Raw genomic sequence first — 7,300 nt, forward strand, 5'->3', positions numbered from 1 at the left:
CCCAAGCTGGGCCCCAAACCCACGCTTTCATCAAAGTTGTTCTCCAGGAAACCCAGTGCCTCCTCCCCCACCTGCCGTGCAGAGCCCTCCGCCCCCCCGAGGGGCCCCTGATGAGCAGAGCAGCCAGACGTCTACTCGGCAGGTCTCCGGCAAAGCTGCCTGATGTCACGGCGCTTCCTACGTGGATTAAACTGAGCCACCCCCGCTCACCAGTTTGGTTGGAAAACCTTCTCTCCTGGCGGGAGCGGAGAAGCCCACTCTTCTCCCAGCACTGGGGTTTCAAAGAAGCCAGGTCCGAGTTACGCAGTTTTTCTCTCCTGTTCCCGAATGCAACTGCTGGACGGGCCATCGGGTAAAGCCGGGGGCCATGGGGTGCGTTCACCCCTGCTGTCCTCCCCTCAAGACGTCCTGCCCTCATCCGTCCCCTCAAGGCCAGAGATCCCCGTGCTGAGCCTGCAGGTGCCCGACTCACCACAGCTCTCCAGGACCTGATGCTCTTTGCGGAGCCCCCGACGTGCCTCCCACCCCCCGCTGCTCACTGCTGAGCTGGAGGCTGAGAAGCTGGGCCTGGATGTGTCCCGACGACAGAAGGCACAGAGGGCAGCCCTCTCCCTGCAGCCTGGCCGCCTGGCCTCATCGCCTGCCCCTGCTGGGCACCAGGACTGCTCACAAGTGGGCCTCTCAGCCCGCGGCTTCCTCTCCCCCCTCCTCCAGGGCAGAAGCTGGGAAGGTGGAGCTAACTGCTGTCAAGCCCCTCACCACCGAGCGCATCTCCCAGAAGCTTTTCACGTGTGTTGCTGCTTCCTTTTTCTCACTGGAGGCTGAAGTAAGCTCGTCCTGTTCTGAAAGCTGAGGCTGGAAAGGTCCAAAGGTTCACAGATGGTCACAGTCAAGTTAGCCGGGATGTCTGGGGACCACTCCCAAGCTCCCGGCTCTCCGGGCAGCTTCAACAGAAGACAGGCCTACGGGACCTGCAGAGAGGGCCCATCCTCCCAGCTCCACGGGCCAAGTCTGCCCTGCCCCGAGTCGTCCCCGCCCACCTCCGCCTGGGCAGGGGGTGGTTCTCAAATCTGCAGGTACACGTGAGGCCACTGTCCGAGCCTCCTGTTGTGGTGCCCAAGTGGACAAGGGCTAGCAGACGCCGGACGGCCTCCAGAGCAGATGATCAGGTGGGTCTGACGCAAATCAGACTCCTCCCCCAGAGCAGATGCTGCACCTTGTTTTCTCAAAATCACATTTCAGCTCACCAAGAAAATGTTTATGATGTGGTATAGAGAGCATTACCTACTCTCAAGGCGATAAAGCTATAAATTAATTTTTTAAAATTCCCTGCAGGAGGGGCTTCCCTGGTGGCGCAGTGGTTGAGCGTCCGCCTGCTGATGCAGGGGACATGGGTTCGTGCCCCGGTCCGGGAGGATCCCACATGCCACGGAGCAGCTGGGCCCGTGAGCCGTGGCCGCTGAGCCTGCGCGTCCAGAGCCTGTGCTCCGCAACAGGAGAGGCCACAGCAGTGAGAGGCCCATGTAACGCAAAAAAAAAAAAAAAAAAAATTCCCTGCAGGTGAAACACCTCTTGGATCCAACAGGAAATCAAATCTGGAATTGCAGAATATTGGAAAAAATAATTGTGACAAAAACAGTCCAGGGAAGCCCCTAAGGGATACAGTGTCCAGAGGGAAGTTCACACCCTGAGTATATAACTGACCAACGAATATGAAGCACATCTTCATCTTGAGAAGTTAAAAAAAAGACAATAAAATAGAGAAAATCAGCAGGTAGGAATTAGTAACAGTAGGAGCAGAAATTAATGAATTAGGAATAGAAAAATGGAAGAACTCAGAAACCCAAAATACAATTCTTCAAAAATCAAATAGATGAACCAGTAGCTAACAATCTAGAACGATGGAAAAAGCACAAAGACACATTTTTTGTAAGTAATAAGGACAAAATAACAGGAAATTTAGAGAATCATAAGGCATTACTTTTCTCAATTTCTGCGCAAATAAATTTGAAGGGCTGGATGAAATGTATAGGTTCCTAGGAAAACATTATTTAACTAAACTAAGTCCAGAGTAGACGTAAACATTACACGGGACAATTACCGTGGAGGGAAACAGAAGGTTGTTAGGGAGCTTTCCTCAGAGCAGCTCCAGTTCCAGATGGTGTCAGGGAAGATCTGCCAGCCTTTAAAGAACAGTCAACTCGTAATTGCTTTAAACTCCTTCATAGCCAAGAAAAAGAAGAAAAGCTTCCAAGTTCTTTTTTTTTCTATCGAAGTATAGTTGATTTACAATATTGTGTTAGTGTCTGGTGTACAGCAAAGTGATTCAGTTATACATATACATGTATATATCTGTATTCTTTTCTTTCGATTCTTTTCCATTATAGTTTATTACAAGATAGTGAATACAGTTCCCTTCCAAGTTCTTTTTTGAAGAAAGCATGATCTCAACCAAATGAAAGCCACAAACCAATTTCATTTAGATTTCCAGTTCAGAAACCCTAAATGACATACCAACAAACCTGAATCCAACAGCACGTTAAAAGAATAACACACCACAAGCAACGTACACGGGAATGCAAGGATGGTTCACAATTGGGAAAGGTGTTCATATAGTTTATCACAGAAATAGACCTAAGGAGAAAGCGAGTCCCGTGACCCTTCCTGGGTCTGTAGCGGGGGCACGGGTCACGCATGGTAAGTCCACTCCAACATGTCATCTCCCTGTGCCACTGGGTTCCTTCCTCTATGGCACACAAGGGAGGTTCTGGCATCTCAGCTTCATTAGCTACAGACCACCATTAAGTCCAGATAGAGTCACTGCCCGCAGCTGCCGTGAGCCGACACACAAATGCAGAATCTTTGTTAGGTGCGCCCGTATGAATGGGGCCAACCCAGCCCAGTGCTGGGCTCCCTCCACTGTGGTCTGACACCCCCAGACCCAATCCCCACACATAATCCTCAGCTTTCTCAGTGTCAGTTAATTATACCTTGAAATTCTTTGGGTGGATATGCTATTTCCTTCTGGGAAAAATGTACTTTGCCCCACCCTGAGCGTGCTGAGATTGGACCCTACTTATGGGTCTGGGGTCAGCAGGGGGGGTTGAGTAGAATGAGGACCCTCTTTCTAGGCACCTGATCCACGTGAGGTTCTCGCAGGGTTTATAGCGAAGAAGGGCTCGGGCTTCCCTGGTGGCGCAGTGGTTGAGAGTTTGCCTGCTGACGCGGGGGACACGGATTCATGCCCCGGTCAGGGAAGATCCCACATGCCACGGAGCAACTAGGCCCGTGAGCCACAACTACTGAACCTGCACGTCTGGAGCCTGTGCTCCGCAACAAGAGAGGCCACAACAGTGAGAGGCCTGCGCACCTTGATGAAGAGTGGCCCCTGCTCGCTGCAGCTAGAGAAAGCCCTCGCACAGAAACGAAGACCCAACACAGCCAAAAATAAATAAATACAGTGAAGAAGGGCTCATCTCCTCAGACCCTGGAGGGGCTCAGAGGACCCTGCGTGTTCAAGGTTCTCAGCTTCATCTGAGCCCAACCACACATCCCATTCCTCGTTTCAGGGTCCCATTCCTTCCCAGTCAATGCCCGAACTTTCTCGTAAGAAACTTGGTGAGGCTGTGAAGGCACCAACACTGCTGGGATTGTGCTACTCACAGGATCAAATGCTGTGTTTGCCTTTCAGCCACATCAGCGCTGTGCTGCTGAGAAATGAGGGACTCCTAGGGCTGTGGCTGGAGCTGAGTGCAGACCTGAGCTCGCGAGTGTCCAGGACACCAGGGACCTTGGCTGCTGTCATTCCGTCAACGGGGGGGCAGCCCTCAGCTCCCGAGGCCCAGATTCAGCTGTCACGTCACAGCCGAGCTCGGTGGCAGCTCGGTCACTCCCAAAGCCACCGTGTGCCACGAGTCACATCTCCCACGGCCTCAGGCCCAAGGACACAACTAGGCCAGTCCCCAAACCCAGCTCCAGAGGCACCTGCTGGGGCCACTCCTAGTGCCAATTTATGTGTCATCAGGGTCCACTCAGGAGACAAAAACCACACCCAGTGATTCAAATAGCGAGAATTTAATATAAAGAACAGTTAGTTACGGGGGTAAAATAAGTCTAGGGTCGCGGAAGTAGCAGCCGAGCTCCTAAACAGGCGACCCGGCCCTCGGCACGGGGCCCTCCCGCCCCCAGGTGTCTCCCAACCACACTGTTGGGCCAGGCACTGCACATCTGTCTTCTCCTCTGACTCCGTGGCAAACCTTGTCGGGGAGGGGACCAGTGTTCCAGCTACTGGGGCTGGGTTGGGCACTCCGTGACGGAGCCCTGGGGCACAGTCAGACCGCCCTGGCCCCTTCCCTTCTGCCCAGGAGGCCCAAGGCCTGGCCTCAGGACGCAGCGAGCAGAGAGGGGGTGCAGGGGCTCCCAGAGGCCCGGCTCTCATCCCAGCTCTCCAACTGCCTCAAAACTAGTTAACCTCTTCCGGCCTGGAGGTCTTCTCCAAGCGGGGCACCTCATGCCTGCCTGCCGCGTGGATGGGCAGGGCCAGGAGAGGTCCGGTTCCTGTCGTGCTGAGGCCCAGAAACACGCCTGCCAGGGCATGCTGGTCTTCCTGCAGAGGACAGGACCTACCCCAGACCACCCAGCCCGAGAGCGTGGGGCAGGGAAGGACTGGACCCAGCAGTAAAGGGCAGGCATCTACAGGGTCTGAGGGTAGCCCCAGGAACAGAGGCTACTCCCTTCCTGCCATGGTCCCAGCACTGAGGAGGGAAGGGATGCCCACCACCTGCCGTCATGGGGGGCTGCCTTCTTGGACCCCAGAGCTGACGCTGGGCCTCAGGCCTCCACATCCCGCACCTACTGCCTGAGAGACAGGGAGGGGTGGGCAGGGAGCCCGCACTGACCCCTGAGCTTCCCTAGGAGAAAGGACCCAAATCCACCTGATGGAGGTGTCCTGAGCAGCTGGGTTGCTGTCTGTCTAGGGCCCGTCTGGGGCTGGGAGTCCGCAGCTCCTTGGCCTGTGGACCCCCCGCCCCGCCTCCCAGCTTCTCTTGGAAGGGGGCCAGCACTGCCAGGCTTGGCACCCCCCAGAACCTGCCGGCCTCAGCGCAGGGCCCCAGGCTCCTTTTGCTCCCCCGAAGTTTCCATCTTTCACTGATGGAGCTACAGGTGGGGAGGACCCGGAACGGGGCAGTGTGGGTGGGAAAGCGCAGCTGAGCTCCTGAGACCAGCCAGCCTCTGCATCCACGCAGCCTCTGGCAGGGATGGGGGCCGCTCTGGCTGCACTGCAGGGAGCGTAGGTCCCCAGGGCCGTCACACTCTGGGAAGGAGTCTCTAGCTGGCAGGCTGGACCCTGACCCACCTCTGGCTCCCAGGAAGGGCAGTTGCAGCTTCTCAGTCCCCTGACCTTGACCTCATCCCCATTCAGGCCAGCAGCCCAGACAGCTTCCAGGCCAGGCTGCCAGCCCCTCGCTCTGGCTGGGTTCGGGGGAGTGGAGGGCTGCCAGGGCAGCCGGGGGCTGAGGAGAGCCTTGCCTGGGGGTCAGGGTGGGTTCTGGATCTGAGCCCCGGAAGCGCTGCCCTCCTCACAGGGAGGGGCCAACCCAAGAGGCCACCTGAACGTGGACTGGAATATTCCAACGAGGCCCAGTGCGGGCCTTCTGGTGAGGGGTGGCATGAGCGGCTGTGTACCCTCAGACCCTGGCTCTGTGGCCTGGCCCCTGGCCTTGGACACCCTTACAGAGTCCCAGGGGCCTGGGCGGATCCCTCCGTCCGTGGGATTCTGAAACGGAGGCAGAACCATGCTGATGACCGAGTTGGGCCCAAAGAAGGGACATCTGGGTCCTGACTGGGGCCCACTCCACGCAGAGCCCCCCAACCTGGCCCCCAGCCCTGGGCCAGGGGCGCCCGCCTAACGCTCTGAAGCACTGGGATGCCTCTGCGAAGCCCGGAGGGCCCCTCCTGTCCCCCAGCCGGGCCGCCTGCCTCCTAGGGGTTAGGGTCTGAGCCTCGAGACCCCCCGGGGGCGGAGAGGCAGCCGAGCCCCACGCCAGCTGAATGTGGGTGTCTCTGGTTGCGGACCACCCCGTCATGATGAGCAGGGACACCTCTTCCCCTGACACCCCGGCAAGACCCCCAGAACCCACCAGCCTCACTGGAGATGGAAGGGAAAGGACCCCGCGGCCCGTGTGCTTCTCTGGTTCCGACCTCTCTTGGGCAAGGCGGGCAGGGTGAGGAGAGGGGTCTGGCCTTCCTTCCCAGGAGCCGTGCGGCCCCTTCGGACTCCGAAGGGAGGAAGGAAGGAAGGCCGAGAGGCAGGGTCCTCAGCCTTGGGGGGGGGGGGGGCGCCGCTCAGCAGGGAGCCTCGTGCCCCTCCCCCCACACCAAGCCCGGATGGAACCTGCCAGCTGTGAGCAGGGGGCAGTCCAGGCCTCCAGAGAACCCATGACCGCATCACAAAGGGGGCCCGGAAGGAGCCACACTGGCCTCTAACAGCCCCATCCCTGGGAGCCCTCCCGACCCAGCCTTCCGAGACCTGCCTGTGGGTAGCGGCCTTTCTGAGAGACCCGCAGGTGAGCCGGGCCAGCTCTCCTGGGCGGTGCGGCGGGGGGAACACTCTCCAAGCGCCGGCCCACTTCCCAGGCCGTGGGGCAGGCAGCCCAGCACCCCGGGAGTCACCAGGACAGAGTGAAGTGGATTAACTGAGTGATGAGCGGACTCTAGTTCTGATCAGAGAAAGAAGACGCTAGTGACCCCAGAGCCACAAGTGCCAGGCGAGGCTCGGACCCGGGCATTCATTCATTCAACAGTCGTCGACGGATGCCTCCAAGGTCGTGGGCACCCGTCTAGGTCCTGGGGACCAGGCAGAAGCAGCCCCCTGCCCCTGGCACTGACGTTCCCAAGGGGGCGGTGGGCAACAGAAATAGAAATAAGGGCCATAGAGGCTGAGCTGCAGGCGAGGTGGTGAAGCAGGTCAGGTCTGGGGGCAGGTGGGCCCGGAGAAGGTCTAGCTGAGGTGACCTTGAGCATGGACTTCCGGGGGCGAGGGGCTCAGGTGGGGGTCCGGGGTGGGGAGTGCAGAGAGAGGTGATGGGGGCCAAGGGGCTCCTGAGATCAGAGCGGGCCTGGCTTCTCCTCTCTGCTTGGGTCATGTGACAGGTGATGCCAGAGGTTGAGAGACCCAACCCCCCCACCCCCCAGCAGGTGAGAACAGCTAACCCAGCCCTGGGCGATCTCCGGGCTGCGCGGGCGGGTGGGACAGGGTCTGTCCTCTGTCCTGGGGCGGGGCTGGGCTCCCACCAACCCC

This window comes from Leucopleurus acutus (genome assembly GCF_964270905.1).
Source record: "Leucopleurus acutus genome assembly, chromosome: 2".
NCBI classification, from domain to species: domain Eukaryota; kingdom Metazoa; phylum Chordata; class Mammalia; order Artiodactyla; family Delphinidae; genus Leucopleurus; species Leucopleurus acutus.